Source organism: Eurosta solidaginis, chromosome 1 (assembly GCF_040869045.1).
Source record: "Eurosta solidaginis isolate ZX-2024a chromosome 1, ASM4086904v1, whole genome shotgun sequence".
NCBI classification, from domain to species: domain Eukaryota; kingdom Metazoa; phylum Arthropoda; class Insecta; order Diptera; family Tephritidae; genus Eurosta; species Eurosta solidaginis.
The window spans coordinates 91,383,200-91,401,615 of NC_090319.1; the positions used below are offsets into that span (position 1 = coordinate 91,383,200).

Consider the following 18,416-nt stretch of genomic DNA (forward strand, 5'->3'; position numbering starts at 1 on the left):
GCATCGAAAACTGCAGAGCTGCTGCTTCAAAAGTATCCTGAGAAAAAGCTCACACCAACGGTACATAAAATTTTGGCCCATGGAAAAGATTTAATAGAATACCAGTGTTTACCATTAGGAGAATTGTCTGAAGAAGCTCAAGAATCTAAAAACAAGGACTAAAAAAGATATAGAAGTACTAACGCTTGCAAAATCTCACGAGTTAGACAAAACGCCTTTTCAACATGTTGGCCATCTCTTCTGATCCATTTATATCATCCATAAGGCATGTAAGATCACAAAAGGATCATACAGACACCTATAGCTCAGAAATGGTTTCCTTGTTAGATATATTTTCAAGTGACGAAGACTACGTTAGGATTAAATAAATGATCCACCTTTTTCTATCACAACAAAAAAATTATTTAGTAGTTACTTAGTTTTGTTATATTATTGAAAAAGAAAAGAAAGCAATAAATACAAGTTTATTATTTATTGTAAATAATACAGTTATTTTATTTAGTAATTATAATCATATAATTTTCGTTTTTACATCTTTTTAGAATTTATCAAATTTTAAGATGAGTTTTGAAGCAACCTTTATGTATATTTATTTTAAAGCTTAGGCTTTGGCTATCAGAAAAGTAATACATTTTTACGGAAATCAATAAAATTGGTAAAGCGGTTATTAAGATAAAACTGTTTATCATAGGTGGGCAGGCCTCAAAAATTTATTAGTTGTTCATCTTTAGCTCAAATACAATAATATTGAACAACTTTTAATAATTTTTCTTAGTTAAGTATTAATAAAATATTTGATTTTTGAATTTTTCAAAAATATATAAGTAAATTTATACAATCAATTTTCAAGCAGTGTTCATATACTTATCCCCTAGCGTACACATTTCACTTTTATAAGAGTATAACGTCTTAAAAGAAGTAATGCGTCCATCAAGTTTGGTTGAGATTGATAACCTTGCTACCAAGACAAAACTTTTAATCACTTGTGGGTAGAGCCACACTCCTTCATACAAATCATAATTTTATCTGATTTCATGTTCAAATACATCCTCATAAAAAAAACTCAAAGTTTGTCCTTCAGTTTTTAACAATTTTTTTTTTTTTCTACAATTTTTCAACTTTGACGAATTATTGGGAAGCACCCTGTTACTCTGGCACCCTGTATTTTAAATTGTACAAAGTCAAAATAATTAGCTTTCAGGTGCAGTATGAATCTTTAAAATATCTTCATTAGTTCAAAAGTTATGATTTTTGCAAAGAAAAAACTCAAAGGGCGCCATAGTACGTCGCACCATTTCTAGTTGTTCACCGCTCTAATACCAAACAAATTTGCGTGTCTACAAAAAATGCATGTGTTTATGTATGGATATATGAATTTTTTGGAGCTGGTATTTTTTATTTTAGTTTATTTTAGTAATTGTTTGCTGTCATCATTGTTATCGCAATTACGTTTTCGCTCCATAAAAAGTTTGTTTTGTTTTTTTTGGTGCTCTTGCGCATTTCTTAGTTAATTTTGTTATTGTTCTTTTTTGCCGAGTCGCTAATTTTATCATCACTTTATTGCTGCTATTTTCTAGACGCTTTGATGAACATTTAGGTATATGTAAATAAACTCTAAGTAATATCTAATATTTAATAATTTGCCAAGATATTATCAATCAGTTAGCAATTACTTGACGCTGAATAATAGTGCAAAAATTTCATATGATCCTTTCGATACTATTTCGAAACCATTTTAGGACTGTTTTAGGATCACTTCGAAATTATTTTCGGAATAATTTCGAAACCATTTCGGGACAAATTCGATACAACGGCAGGATAACCTCGGGATTATTTTAGGTATTGTTGTTAGACAAGTTCTGGATCATTTAGAGACTAATTGGAACTAATTTCTGGACATTTACAGGTACTTCAAGTTAACTTTAGTATTATTTACGGAATTATTTCGAGACTATTTGTGAACCAATTTGGAAATATATGACGATCACTATGCGATTATTTTAGTTATCATTTCGGGACAGCTTCTGGATAAATTCGAAGCTATTACAGTACCACTTAAGTATTATCATTTCGGGACAACTTCGAAACACGAACTGACACCTAATCCCGAAGTGAACCTGAAATTTTTTCAAAATGGTTTCGAAATTATCTCGAAATAATAACGAATAATGTCCCGAAGTGATCTTGAATTGATCCTGTAACCGTACAAAAAAGAGTTCCAAATTTTTCCGAAATCATCCAAAAGTTGTCCCAAAATAATACCTAAAACAATCTCGCAGTGATCCTGAAATTGTTCCAAATTGGTATCGAAACAGTATCAAAATGACTCCGAAAATATACCCGGAGTGATCCTACTACAGTCCCAAAATGGATTCGAAATAGTCTCCAAATTACCCAAATCTACATAGTCACGAAGTGATTTTAAAATTGTTCCAAATTCCTCCCGAAATAGTCTCAACATAATTCCGAAGATAGACTAGAAATGATCCTAAAATTTCCCCGAAAATTGCATCGAAATAGTTTCGAAATGATCCTTAAAATAGCCCTGAGGTGTTCCTGAAGTCATGGCGAAATATTCACACAACAGTCCAAAGTAGTCCCACAATGGTTCAAGAATATACACAATTATATTCCTTTCAAAACCGAAGGGCGTCAATACGGTACGCATGGACAAAGGTGGCTTAGCTCCATATTAGTTGATGTGCATGTGGATCCCTTGAATAAGAATGATCTTCATATGAAAAAAAACAATGCCCTTTTCTTCTTTTACCGCACTATTACGGGTATGTTTATGAGTTTCACTGTTATTCACTCTCATGGCGGAACGATACAGGTGGCAGCATGGGACAGCTGATTATAAACTTTTTTTATTTGATTTGATACATCAACTTCCGGCGCAGTACGATTTTGAAATTTGTCGATCGAATTTACAAAAACAAAGTATATGGAATTTTTATTTATGTTTGTAGGTATTTCACCATGCTGCCGCCATGTTCACTCTCAATATAAATCCCGTTTTTACTACCGACATAAGTATCATTTATTTTACAGAAATATTTCGAAAATTCACACTTTTTCGCAATATAATTTAAGGTTTTCATTTCATTGAGTTTTATTTCGATTAGCTCTTTTTGTTTAGATTTTTCGATTAGTTCTTTTTGCTTAGATAGAAAAACGTTGCCAAATGTAAATATATTTTTTTCAGATACTTAATAGTTAAAGGACCGTTGATTGAGCCAACTCACCTCAAATCACAATATAAGAAGTTAGAATTTCAATATAAGAAGTTTTATTTCACAATTTAGGCAAGGGAAGTTAGTCCTGTTCTGAACTCGACTGCCTGCTTTTTATATTTTCAATTCCGTCAGCAGTCCGTTTGGATGAATAATTGTATCTACCGTTTCCCACAGGTGCTGTATGCGTTGGATTGTGAAATGCAATTGTGCTGGAGATGCGTCTGGAGCAGTAAGTAGCATTAGCCGCTGCCACAAAATGTTGCTTTGAATTGAGCTGTAGAGTTGCAATGAGCGACTGTCTGATGTGAGAAATATAATTATGCTTACTCAGCGTTATGTTTGTATGTTTATTGGCCAGACGAGGGTATGTGCCAGTAAGTTATTTTTGTACGAAAAACTTTTATTATCGGAGCAAACATCAAAAAATCTGCTAATAACTTTTACTTTCAGAGCGCAATTATAAACCCTCAAAATAATATTTACAGTTGCGAACACGAAAATAACAATGTTTTTTTTTTTTTTTTCAAATTTCGTTAGGTTAGATTGATATGCCCGGTCAATAAACACCTCACATAGACTGAATGTGTCCATAGTGTTACCAGAATGTGTTTGACGACCAAACGGAAAACGCCCAATTATATATTATAGAATAACACCATGTTTACACATGCCCTAATCTACAAAAAATTCACAATGGATAATACAGGCGTTCACATATGTCCCATCTCTAGGAATTAGATTATTAGCTATCAAGCTTTTAGAGATGACACCATAGAGGTGGTTCCTTGCATATGAAAAAAATTACATCTCTAAAACTTAGTTCATAATTACCGGTTATCGAAGGGAAAAACTTACATACGAAATCTATGTAGTCATTTAATAACTTATTAGGAGTTAAGTAGGAAAATGAAGATAACATCGTTATATGAAAACTGGGTTTAACTCCGTCGTATTGGCAAATAATATAAGTTTGCTTGGACCTAGCTTAGTGTCTGCCTCGAGTTCTGGCAACTCTGCCGCCCCTAGCAGCAGGAGCGTTGTTGACCTTGCGAGCGCTGGACACGAAAATAGAACGTACCCAACCGTTTCTTCCGGCAGCTCGCACTTCCTGTCACTGACGACGACTAACTTCTGACATGTGAGGCCAGAATACAGTGTCTAATTAGTATGCGCATCGTGAGTCTCAAGTCTTCTCTCTTTAGAGATATGAGAAAGTTTGTGGGTCTAACGTCGTAGACTTGCACATGATCTTACGAATTTTTGTAGCCGCGCGCCATTCCTGCCTTTTGTTTTATCCCAAATGGGTTGGGACGTCTACCGTCGATCCCAAGTCATCCGCGTTTTCCTTACCTTCTAACCCTTTATGATAGAAAACCCAGTATAATATCGTCGGTCCAATGCCAAAGTCACGAATGTGCATACTTGATGTTTTGAGAAAAACGCGTAAGACATTGTTAAAAATGGAGATTTAATTAATAGAGATTTAATTTTGTGTTTTTCAACCACTATTGGAAGGTTTACTTTTTGTAAACCACTAAGTAATGTTAATTGAAAAATTATTTTTTTCAAAAAAATGAATATTTGTTGTTTTGGCTTTGCAAAATTTGACATATATAATATGTCGATAAAACAAAAATGGCGCATTCGTGACTTTGGCATTGTACCGACGATATATACCAGATCTTCTCTTTGTCGAATTAACGCACGGAAGGAGAGACAGTCGGACGGCTAGATTTAAAAAGTAGGTGTGGCTTCCTTCTGATTACGCTTATTTTCCCAGCAAACAGTTGTTGTCATCAGTGCAACCCTTTTACAAAATGTCGTTATAATGGGTTACAAAAACAAATAAAATTTTGAATTTGTTTCAATTTTTTAAAGAATGATGAAAGTTTCTGTGTTTGCCACTTTTCCGGCCACTCAATCTCAAAATCATGAACTGTGTGCTGTTCTAAAATTTCAGTCGCAAACTGATATGCAGGTTAGTAACTTCAACCGTGGCTACCATAAAACGATAGTTTTGTATTATATTTTGCGATTTAAACTTCAAAACCTAATTTGAAATATTACACCCGCCGCAGTGCAACGAGTCCAATCGAGCAAAATTTGTTTTCATTGCAAATGGATTGATAATACTCCACTTTAAGACCGCACACATGTTTCCATTTGGATTATATACAGTTTCTGAGAAAAGTAAAAATGTTTACTTTATCGTTTGTTTTGTTTATATTTTTTTATGATACAATGATTACAGGATGTCGCTGATTGGACGACTGTCATATTGCTTTGTGTTTGAGAAAAAAGTAGCTTTATAAAAACCTATCAACAATGGCCATCGACGTCATAGGCATCAGCTGATTTAGATGGGTTTGTTGTTGTTATACACACTTGTTTACACATCATTTTGTTTATAATTCAACATGGCCGCTTTCCTTCTTACATCATTCATTCGGCAAAGAATGCTTTATTGCCAAATCTTTAGCTTTTTGATTCATAACATTTTTGCGTGAACACAATTTTTACGTAAGCGACACTTTTAGCTGCTTAAGAAAATAGAAAGTTGCGTGCTTTAGAGCCATTTTCGCCATCTGCATTTAACTCTAATTCGCACTTTATTTGACAGGACTCATTAAGTGATCTGTTAAATAAAGTGTCAGTTAGCGTTAACAGGAAACCGGCCCTTAGTGTAGTTTCGAAAGAATTTTCTGCAATAATTCAAAAGAAAATGTGTATGCCAATATTTTGAAGGAATTACCACAAGCAAGTTTAAGAGGAGGCCGCGTAAATTGCACAAACAGGAGCTGACGCGAAGTATGCAGCAAGGAACTGGCCCACTGTATATTTTGGGTGGTTTGTAATTAAATTTTTAATACCAAGTAGCGAGTCGCAGGCATTAACATTTTTGCAATGTTTACTGAAATCATAACAGACAATAGAGGTTCGAGGATTTCAAAAATTGATTTGCATGTTAGCGCAAAAAGTACAAGTTATTTTGAACCGATCCTATTTTGTGAACAATGATTTTAATAATATTCAAATAAAGCCTTACGCCAATGGTAAGTGTAAAAAAAATATTTGTAAATATCGTCGGCTTAGAGCCCGGTTTTTCAGTGCGAGTATGAACTCCTATTAAAATTGGCTAGAGTTTAATCTTGCCACTTTGTTCGATTACATAAAATTCTGCTGCTCATCTCAGCTTAAGCGGCCGAAGTGGCCGGGTTAAACCCTTGCCAACTTTAACTGGAGTTTAAACTCGTATTAAATATACACAAAATTTTGCACAGCAGCCAAAAAACTTCTTTATTTCCGCGCAGTCAAAAGCCAAAGTAGTCAGCAAGCATTCTGACATTGACTAGAATTTTTCGAGGTTATCCATACTAGTCAGTTTTTGAATAGTTTATTGACTATAATTTTGTGACGTTGTCATAATTGTTAGTATTTCATTTGGATTTTGCCTGTCGAACTCGACGAAATGCGCTCATGCTTTCTGCGGGCAATTTGCAATACATACTTCAACAAGGCTAGATTTCGCACAAATCAACGGGCACATAAACACAAACACGCGCACATACCACCTCACCGTTGATTCTGCATATTAAAGAAGCCATTGAAAGGGTCAAAGCTTTTAAATCTATAGGCGTAGACGGAATAGCTATGCCGATGCTAGAACACCTTGATCATAAGGGTATGAGATAGTTACCTAAGAACTACTCCAAAAGGAATAAGGAAACATCTCCGTAAGCACTACGATCAGATACGGCAGCTTCCAATTCAGCCGGTTTATCCAGATTAACATAAGGAGGTCCTAATCCTAATCCACACTAAGTCGGAAAGTAGCATCGCGAGGTCGCGCCCGGAGAACGCTGTTATCAATATACTCTTGCTTAAACTAAATAGTTTGTCAATTGGTGTAATATTGATGTATATGATAACTAGCATACCATCTGGTATAATTCTGACGATAGGCTGATTAGCCCTGCAGTAAAAAAAAGTCAATTGCAAAAAAACAACTAGCTTATAAATAGTTATTTTATAGCAATTGTAGGAAATAGAACACTTTAAGCACACTGGCGAATAACTAACGCCTAACTACACCCTAAGTAATGCAGAGGAATCCAAAATTGGTAAAGTTATTTAAAATGTCAATGTGGCAACACGGATGGCCATGACAACTATCAGCTGTTTTATGCAAGCAAAAGAAAATTAAAGTTTGCAAAAGTGACGCGCATTTGTGAAAATTTTGAATCAATTTGTTATGGAACGGTGGAACTGAGTTTTGTGACCGGCTACCATGCCGGTGAGAAGGGCCTGTTTATGTCCTGCATTTGCGGCGTGTGCACTAGTATGCCTATCCCGCAGCTTCAGTCAGCGTGGGTTCAAAATACACAAATGCAAGACAGGTCACCTTCTCCCCAGTCCATCATCTAACAAGATAAATTTAATTTTGCACACTACGGAAAGAAACAAATTAACAACCACCATCTTGCGCACCAATCCATCCACACAATACCGGAACCACTTGCCCTGCAGCGCCTAGAAAATACTTTTGGGCTGCCTTAAACCCACCCAACCTTGGCTTCATTGATGGTACCGAAGCCCCTTTATACCACCACACGACCTTCGAAATTAGACCAACTCAAAAATAATTTAAAGATCCATATTATTTATTTCAGTACAATTCTCAAACTTTAAATCTAAACATTGTTCTTAAAAATACTAATTAATTCCAAAAATATATGCTCTTTAAAGTACGGAATATAATGTACTTATAAAGAAATAAGCAAAAAAAAAGAAAGTGTTTGTTTATTACTAACCACTTTTCCTGCGTGTAGCCAAAACTATTATTCCTGACCTACCTCAATTCCGAATATCATTTGGTCATAGACTTTTAGTTTGTACATAATTTTTGTTTATACATAGGTATATATGTACGTGCACATAAATGTAGGTGGAGATCTGAGCAATTATTTGGAATGAACAAGAATCGGGGCAAGCGTCAATTCTCGCGATCAATGCGACTAAGCTTGTTATTGTTTATATATCATCATAATCATCTCACTAATAGAAAAAAAAACAAGAGAGAGCGTTTGGTATACTAAAAGAGAACCTTAATCATTGGGAGAAAGGTAACATTAAGAAAAAAAAAAACGAGTTTCAAAATGTGCAAACTCGAAAGGTAAATCGCAAAGACTTTAGACGGTCAAAAATAAAAATAGCAAATCAAAAAAAAATCACCCAAAAACAACCAAAGCTACTACCCTTAGTGGTAGAAAGCAAACGTTAGTACCAATTTCTTTTATAATCATTCATATTCATTGTTGTATATTTTGTCACTTACATGTTGTTTTTTTTTGATAATTCAGGATCCCACGCAGCGTAGAAGGCCTCTCCGCAGGTCGTATGATTTCGTGTCCTTTTGCTATTATTTAAAGTTTAAATTATTATGGGTAAGCGATCACCTACATCGCAAATAATGAAGACTTCGTGTTTTTTTTTCTTAGTTGCCTACCAAATCTACAAATCTTAGAAGGCACCCTTTTAGGTGGTAGTGAGTCATTTGAGACTAGCAAACTCAACAGGAATTATAGCTAAATTATGCATGGAGCAAATCAATGAAAGGCAAATAACGGAAAATGTTACTCTTTAGTTTTGATGCTACGGCATATGTACGTATGTACATTAAAATATGTATGCTGACAGCATGGTCCTACCACTAAAAAAAAAATCGATTCGCAACTGAGGAAGATTAGAAATGTACATAAGTATATGCGTATACCCTCTTCTTAAATTATAGAAAAAAAAATGTGCGCGGGCACTTCCCTTCAAATGTAATTTAGTAAAATCTTCTTTTTTTTTTTTTTTTATAAAGTCAAACCTCAAATAGTTTTTTTTTTTTTTTTTTTTTTTTTTTTGTTTTGCGTCAACTTGCACGTGATCTTGCTTTTATATTAAGATAACCTTAACCTATTAAACATTTCGTACTTCACTAAGTTATTTATAGCGTAAATTCTGTAATTTATTAACAACTTTTGGTTACTTAACAGAGCTTTGTTTCTTTCTTTGCTAACTCGAACCTGAGGAAATGCCCAATCATCATATATACGTATGTACCTATTTCCATGTGCTCTGTTTCCAACTAACCTTGCTGGAGGTTGACATATGAAAATTATAAATTTGTATTAACTTTAGACGAACAACGTTTTAGATCAATTAAAGCTATATGTAGGTGACCGTGATATTCCTCTAATAGGGCATAGAATATAATATCTTACGAAAATTTGGTTTCATGTTAAAACTGGCGATAGAACGAAATATAGCTGATATTCCCAATAGCCTCTGCTGTAATCTCAAGACACCGCTGAATGGATCACTGTATATGACTTGCAGTCATCGATATTCGTGGAATGTGGGTGCGGATTTGGTTCTCGGTTTCACAAAAATATTGCTGGTCATACGGAGTTTCCGGGAGATTATGGATATACTCCAATTTTTCTTTGATGGACTATTGATTTATTAGGCGTTCCGGAGCCATAAGCTGCCGGTCGAGTCAATTGATACACTTAATTTTTTTGCATACAGACTACTTCTACTAAAAGAAAACCACGAATTAAAATTTTTACTTTACTGCGATGTGTTCTGGTACGTCGCTGAATTCAAAAAGAGAGGAAGCTAGCTTTGTCCAACTCCAGCAAACCGGTGACAGGAAAATTTTCCCCATCTTCTGGTGAACAGCTGATTTTCAAGGTATAGAGGGAAATTTATTAGCTGTGTTAATTTCGCACCAAAATCACATAACACAGGGTTAATCCGGCAAACAAGAATTGACGCCTTATTAAAACGAAAGCCGTAAGGCATTTGGAATTGGCTATGTATGTACTCCCGTACAAATTATAAACAAGTGAATATTAAAAGCTAAAATATGTTGAAAAAAGGTGCAAGTGTTAGAAATTAACGTAGGTTAGTAAAAAAACAAAAAGAAATTTACTTAAATAGGCTAACAGTGAGTGAAACAACAAATGCAGTAACAGCGCCAGCTGCATTGGCATTTGATGATTCGGTGCCTCATTTTTCCGGTCATGATTTTCACTGTGAACTTCAAAACACTGAGCCACAAAAATCATTAAAATATAAGCTACAAGCCTTATATTTTAAATATAATCCCTCGCGAAAGTTCTTTGACTCTAGGAAATATCCTAACCATCACAAAAGAATTTTCTTAAACAGCAAAACTCCTTTCGAAATTTTGCATATAGATATGATTGATCAGATCCCTTTGGATCCAATGCATCTCGTGGATCTTGGGGTGATGAGAAAGATGCTGCTGCGATTAGTAGACAATAAAATTTGTGTAAGAATTAGTAACTCTAATAAATTAAATATTTCTGCACATTTAAAATCGGTTGGTGCATATATTCCCAAACAATTCGTTCGGAAGCCACGACCTTTCGATGAAGTTGTACACTGGAAGGCCACAGAGTTCGCAATTCCTTCTGTACTCTGGTATTTGAGTTTTAAAAGAAAATGTTAGCGATGATTTTTATCACCAGTTTCTTTTACTCTATATTGCCTGTCGAATGCTTTCTTGCCCAAGGACTTGGGAAAAAAATATTTCTGTAGCTCACAACATTTTGCACCTTTTTGCTCAAAATTTTCAAATATTTTTTGGCGAAGACAGCGTATCGTATAATGTGCATGGGTTGCTTCATTTAAGTGAAAACGTTAAGCATTTTGGACCCTTATACAATTTTTCGGGATATGATTTCGAAAATATTTTGCAAAAACTTAAAAGTTACGTTAAGAAACCCTCTAAAATTTTACAGCAAATATTTAAAAAAGTACAACGCGAACCCATTTTGCAGCCTACTAAAACGCACAAATTAAAAGAAGTAAATGGACAAATAATAAAAAGCTTTTGCTGTCTTAAGCATAATATACCAGTAAAAATAGTTGGGTTCGAGATGGACTCAGGTTTGGTAATTCTAGCAAGGAAATTAGTAAACGTTAGGAGCTTCTTTACAGAGCCTGTTGATTCTTTGTCATCCCTAGGTATATATATCGCTGATTATGACAATTCGCAACCTATATATAAGTACAGCATTCAACAAATTGATTATAAACTCATGTGTCTCCCTTATATAAATCAGTTTCTTTTAGTACCATTTTTGCATACATCACAATGAGTCGAAAAGTCAACTTTGTGCAGAAGAAGAAGCCTGCAGGAATCAAAATATTCCATTTAAAGGTACATACATACATATTACTTTCACTTTTTCCAACCATGTTTTTAAAAATCGACTTAGACCCATTTTTACAGTGCACAGTTAACTGACATTCTTCAGTTATTCACTTATGGCATTACATTTTTTATATCTATATGCATACATCTATAAGAATATTCATCTTATTTCTCTTTCACAAAATAATAATTGCGAAAACTGTATAGACTCCAAAATGCTTTGCGAGGAAATACAAGAACTTAGAGGTAATTTGATAACGATCATTTAACATTATATTATTATGCCTATTTTTTACGCGCATATGCCTTTTCGCTTAAATTTTGTATGAAAAGATAAGTGCACAAACTTAATTTTCCATGCAAATGCATATGCTTTTAAAAAATAGGCAAGGTCTTTGCCAAGCTGACCGAACTTGAAGTGACAGTTCAACAGCATACTGAACAATTGCGGCCTTTAATTCAAAGCGTAGTGAATAGGTTGACAGAGGTGGAAAATAAGCTTTCTAAGCGAATGGAGGAAGAAATATCAGTGCTTAATGCTACGATTGCTGAATCGTCTGCTCGAATCTCTGTTTTGGAAGCCAATGCGATGAAATTTGAAGAGGACATGGCATGCATGAAAAATATGTTAGCTGGTGTCATTGAACAGAGTGCTGCGCCGGATATCTCCGCTGATGCGGTTGCTTTCGGCATCTCGTATCTTAAAGGTGAAGACTTAAAACGTGTATTTAACCTGTTGTGTAAATCTATCGACTTCCATTCTCTTCAAATAAGAGATATTTTTCGCACAAAACCTTCAAATTCAAATCCAAATAGTGCTGTTATTATACAATTTCACTCGCCTCTCGACCGTAACCGGACCCTGCGAGCTTTTCGTGAGCATCGGAAAAGAACAAAGTCGGCTATTCCCCTAAATCCTCTTAGTTGTGAGGGTTTTTTTTTTCATATTTATGAAAGCCTCTCTAAAGAGAATAGACTTCTGCTGCAAGAAGCTGTCAAATTGCGACGAAATGGGAAGCTGAAGTCAGCATTTACAATTAGAGGTGCAGTGTATGTGAGGAGTGACAGCGCTGTGAACAGCCCGCCAACTGCCACAAGCTGCGTAGACGACTTACATCAGTTTCGCTAGTTTAGTCTTAAGTATTTGTCCTAGTTGTAGTGAATTAATCTTTGTAAGGGTAGTTACAGTTATTGCACTTTCTCGATTTATTTACTTTCTTGTTTTCTTAAAGTTGCTTTTCACTTGTGCTGTCCTAATGTTGGTGGGTAATGATGCGAATAGCATTGGCGATAATAGTCTTGTACTTATGAATATTTTATGCAGTCGTCAAAAGGGTTTTAATGTCGTACGTGTAGCCTAAATATTGAGAAATGGATCAGGTTAGGAGAACATTCGAGCAATCTTCGGTGGAAGTTATATGTGTGTCGGAGACATGGCTTAGGCATGAGATAAAGGATGCGCACTTTGAGATAGATGGGTATACGATGTATCGAAATGATCGAATGAATAAAAAGGGTGGTGGGGTAGCCATTTACTGCAAAAAATATCTAAAATCGATCATGGTATCCCATGCAGGCGGAGTTACAACTGAGCACTTGTTGGTTCAGGTGTCCAGTCCCCTGTCTAAAGTCCTCTTGTCATGTGTGTACAATCCCAATAGATGATTTAGTGTACATGATTTCTTTAATACGTTGTCTGTAGTAGCTGTTGATTATGATGAAATAATAGTATGTGGTGATTTTAATGTAAATATGTTATCACGTGATATGTATAGCTCCCGCCTTTTAGATGGCATTTCTAGTGTTGGTCTTTCTTTAGTAAATTCCTCTGTACCGACTAGATATGGGAATAATTGTTGTCCCAGTCTACTAGATTATTTCATTGTGTCTGATTTGTCTTCTGTCTTAAAGTTCGACCAAATTTCGTTTGTGTCTGACCATGATTTAATTTTCTGTTCCTTTGACATTACTTTTGATCATGGCAATTTAGTTTCGGTTCCTTCAAGTTTTCCTGACTATCGCTCGATCAATTTTAACAATTTGAGTACTGAGATGTCTAGGGTAGACTGGACTTATTGCTGGAGCTTGCCATCGGTAAATCACAAGCTAAACTTTTTAAATAATATATTGTTATCTTTTTATAATGCTCATGTACCGATGCGCACAGTTCAGCGAAAATCTCGATCGTGCCCATGGTTCAACAAAACTGCTCGTGACATAATCTGTAAACGTAACAAAGCCTATGCAGTATGGAAACGGAATCGCACTGATATAAACTGGCGTTCATATACGAATATACGGAATGTAGCTACTGCTACTATAAAACATGAGAAGCAGGCATACTTTCGAAAAATGTTAAATTGTGAACTTCCTAATAATGTGTTGTGGCGTAACTTGAAAAGTCTTCGTGTACATGTTAAAGACAATCCTGATTGCTCGCTCGACCCTGAAGATCTGAATGCAGTATTCGTTAATTATGCTACCTCTTCCAATGTGCCAATCACCCACCCGATACATTGTCCTGTGAATTTTTCCCAGAAATTTGAATTTGATGCTGTGTTGGAGCATGATGTGGTGAGATTAATTTATAAGGTACGCTCAAATGCTATTGGTGAAGATGGTATTCCTGTAAAATTTATAAAAATTGTTCTTCCACAGATACTGCCAGCCCTGACCCACATTATCAACCACTGCATCACAACCTCGTGCTTTCCTGATGTCTGGAAGATCGCATCTGTCCTTCCTGTAGCTAAAAATAAGTCCGCCTGCCGTCTAAGTGATTTTCGTCCCATAAGCATCCTTCCTGCGTTGTCGAAGACCTTTGAGAGCTTGTTATCAGAACAGATCCATGCTTATATTAACAAGTTCAATCTACTTTCCCCATTCCAGTCTGGATTTAGAGCAAAGCATAGCTGTTCAACTGCAATAATCAAAATCTTGGATGATATTCGGGCGCCCTATGCTAGTAACAAGATAACTATGTTGCGTCTGCTCGACTTTTCCAAAGCGTTTGATTCTGTCAACCACACGTTGTTGTGCATGAAGCTGAAGTCTTATTTTGGTTTTGGGGACTCTGCCTTAGGTCTCATGAGGAGTTACTTGGGTGGTAGAGCGCAACGAGTGAAGGTGGGATCGCAAGTCTCTAGTCTTAAGATGTTATCAAATGGTGTCCCCCAAGGTTCTATACTTGGACCGTTATTATTTAGCCTATTTATTAATGACATATTTACCACCTGCAGGTATGCTCAAATGCATTTTTATGCAGATGATATTCAACTTTATATGTCTGGAGCACATGCGCAAGTTTCTGAACTTTGTGCCAAGTTTAATAGTGATTTGTCAGCTATTTCGTCTTGGGCTCAAAAAAATTATCTTTCCCTTAATAGTGATAAATCGTATGTGCTACCTATATCTAAAAGGCAAATTAACTCATCAAATCTACCAGCTTTATATATCAATTATAAGTGCCTTAAGTACGTGTCTAAAGTAAGGAATCTGGGGGTTGTTATTAACTCTAGTCTCTCTTGTGATAATCATATTAACGCTGTTATCAGTAACGTTTACTACACTCTACGTAATCTACGAATGTCTGCCCCCTTCACCCCACTTGGAATTAGGAAGCGGCTTGCTATACAACTAATGCTACCAATTATCTGCTATTCGGATTGTATATACAGCAAATTAGATTCAAAATCGGCACATAAGATTGATATCGCCTTTAATCATATCACGCGGTATGTCTTCGGGTTGGTTAGGTATGATCATATATCAGCGTGGCGAACGAGTCTTTTGGGTTGTAAAATATCTGAGTATCTTAAGGCAAGGAACTGTATATTTTTGTGTCGTGTGATTGCTGATAAAATGCCTACTTATTTATATAACAAGCTAACATTCTCTAGATCTGCTCGCATAAATGACTTGATCGTGCCCAGCTACAATTATCTAAACTCTGCAAGACTTTTCTTTGTCAATGCTATCCGCATTTGGAACTCTATCCCCAACTCGGTTCGCAATAGCTTAAGTAGAAGCAACCTTAAGAATGTTATATTTTCTTTCTTTGGTAAAGTTTATACAAATTAGAATCTGAGTTTAGCTACTTATTAATCTAGTCAATCATTGTTGCTAAATGTCCTTGTCACAATTCTTGTGAAACTTATATATTATCACTTTTATTACTTTATGGAATAATATATACATTTTTAAGTTATAAGTTTTAAAAAATTATACTCATTATTATGTAACCATTGTTGCACTATAAAAGATCATACAAGATTTTATTGTGCTAATACTGTCAATAAATAAAAGAAATGAAAATAATCACATAGGTACATATGTGTCTAATACTGTTTTCACACAGATGGCTTATTGAATAATAAAGGCAGTTTTCTACATTAAGACGCTTATTGAGCTCAATCTTCCCTACAAAATTCGAATCTATAATTATTTCATTAGTAGCTAATCGAATGCCTAGTGAAGTCAAAAGCACAGTGCAACTCTGTTGGGAGCCTTCTGTTTCTTAGTTTTTGGTGTGTTCAGTGCTTAAAAATGTCATTTGTCAAAGTAAATGTCATTGTCTGCATGGCGAAACGATAATTGGCCGCATAAGGCCGCATAAGGTGGCCGCATCGAACAGCTGATTATAACCTTTTTTTATTTGATTTGATACATCAACTTCCGGCGCAGTACGATTTTGACATTTGTCCGTCGAATTTACAAAAACAAAGTACATGGAATTCTTATTTATGTATGTAGGTATGTCACCATGCTGCCACCTTGTATCGTTCCGTCATGATTGTCTGTCATATAGCATTGTCATTTTATTCGCTTGACATTTCATCCTTCATACTAATCGAGCAGTTACTTCTGTGTGAAAGCAAAAAATTTACGATTTCATTAGAAGGTGAAATGAGATCATTAAGTTTCTGTGTGAAAACAGTATAAATATTCTAAACTATGAAAATTTGTATTCATTTAGGCGTTGTAGAAACTCAAAACAAGATTATTATGCAGACGTTGGCAGAACACATCATATTACTAAAGCAAATTATATACCAAGATTCAATTTCTGACGACATGCTGAAATCTTTTCCTTTGAAGTCATTAGACGAGTTGAAAGAAATAGACGAAAAAATATGCCAAGATAACAAAGCCGTTTATGTAAGTTAGACATGAATCTGCATATGCATTGTATGTACATATGTATGTAACTGCATGTACAAATGTATGCAGAGCAGTAGTGTTGTCAACTATTCGAATAATTCAAGGTTCGATTCGAGCTCAAGGCCAGAACAATAATTTTCTTCTAATGACAATTATTGTTATTTTTTAATTTTTTTAAATTTGAAAAATTGTATTTTGTTTTTGGAATGGTAAGTCGAAAATTTTTCAGACAACCTGCCATAGTTGCGCAGATAGATCCATTTCGAAGGGTGCTACGCCTTCATCATCAGTACGCGTTCTTACTTACTATTCCAAAAAAAATACAATTTTTCAAATTTAGAAAAATTAAAAAATAACAATAATTATCATTAGAAAAAATTTATTGTTCTGGCCTGAGCTGGAATCGAACTTTGAATCAGTTATCAATAGACCGATAAAAACAAAAACTATTCGAATAATTGTTTATTAGTATTCGTAATTTTTATTTACATATTAGCCTTATTAATTAACAATAATGTTTTTTGCATACAGCTGCAATTGATAGTCCGGATCCAACCACTGAACTCCGGCGTGCATTTGCTGTAACAAAAAAAGATACTTTCACAAAGTATCTATACGAAAAGCTGCGGGGAAAAAGCCTAACACCAAATTAACTTCGTAATAAACACTTTCTTTTATTCTAATTTTAGTTATTATCATACATATCGTTACCCTAATATAGAAAGGACCTAAGACATATTTTATTGCTTTCAAATTTAATTTTAAATTTCAAATTTAACTTAAAATACACTTCTATGGCTCATTTTATTTCAAAACACCCGATCCGCGCAGGACATGATTTTTGATTTCGATGAAATTTTAATATGTTGTTCTTTGGTCAAAATAATGAAACACGTGTTTTTTTTTTTTTTGCCTCAAAAAATTTTTTTTTCGGATTTATCGGCAATTGAATTCCATAAAATGCAATCGGTATTTTATTCACAATTTTTCAACTGTCAATAACTTTGTCAAAAATTAACCGATTCTCATGATTTTTTCTTTGAAATGTTCGTTATTACATTTAATTTTATATAAATTTATAAACAATTGCATATAGTTACAAAAAAATTATTTTTTTAGTATTTAGTAAAAATTTATGACTTTTTTTCAAAAATTTATATTTCAAAAAAACGGTTATTGTTTTTTGTTTAAGCTTTTTCTATATCGAGTGAGCAGTTAATATTTCAACTTGGGTAAATATCCATTAGCCAAAACTCGCTGTTTTCGAAATATGAATTTTTGAATATTAATCTTTTTTTTGCCATATATTGATGCATTACATATCAGCATACAAGGCGATCAATGCCAAATTAAAATTAATTAAAATATCACACTTATTATTGAACACATTCATTTGTTGTTATTTTTCAGAATTACAGTGATTTTGTAACAGGACATGGCAAAGGCTCTTGTGACGGTATTTGAGGATAATGATTTGATATGGATAAGTAAAAATATGGATACGACTATGGCGTTAGGGTTAAAGAAGTTTAACTGGCCCTTTAACTCGTTCACCTAGGTACTCAAATTTTATTTATTATTATTGGCGAAATAGAAAAAACCCTAACCTATAAAATTTGCTCTACGGAGGTGACTATAAAAATCGAAATAACGGCTCAATATATATATACATATTTGAAATTTTGTTGTTAAATGCATAGATATGTACATATGATATGTAGAGAGGTATGTATGAACATATGTAGATAACTAAATGCGTTTAAATTTGTTGCTGCATTCTAATAAAT

At 34.5% G+C, this 18,416-nt stretch overlaps 1 protein-coding gene, 1 long non-coding RNA gene and 1 pseudogene across 7 annotated transcripts in view; 2 read left to right on the plus strand and 1 right to left on the minus strand.

Annotated features, from left to right (window-relative positions):
• The window catches only part of RhoGAP93B (MyTH4 and RhoGAP_KIAA1688 domain-containing protein RhoGAP93B), a 422,769-nt gene that overhangs the window by 389,404 nt on the left and 14,949 nt on the right, over nt 1-18,416 (minus strand). The window lies entirely within an intron of this gene.
• The window catches only part of LOC137237255 (putative nuclease HARBI1), a 526,467-nt pseudogene that overhangs the window by 178,823 nt on the left and 329,228 nt on the right, over nt 1-18,416 (plus strand).
• LOC137236471 (uncharacterized) lies at nt 16,457-18,331 on the plus strand. Its single transcript, XR_010948439.1, has 3 exons — nt 16,457-16,626; nt 17,161-17,286; nt 18,040-18,331. It is a non-coding gene; the product is annotated as an uncharacterized lncRNA (long non-coding RNA).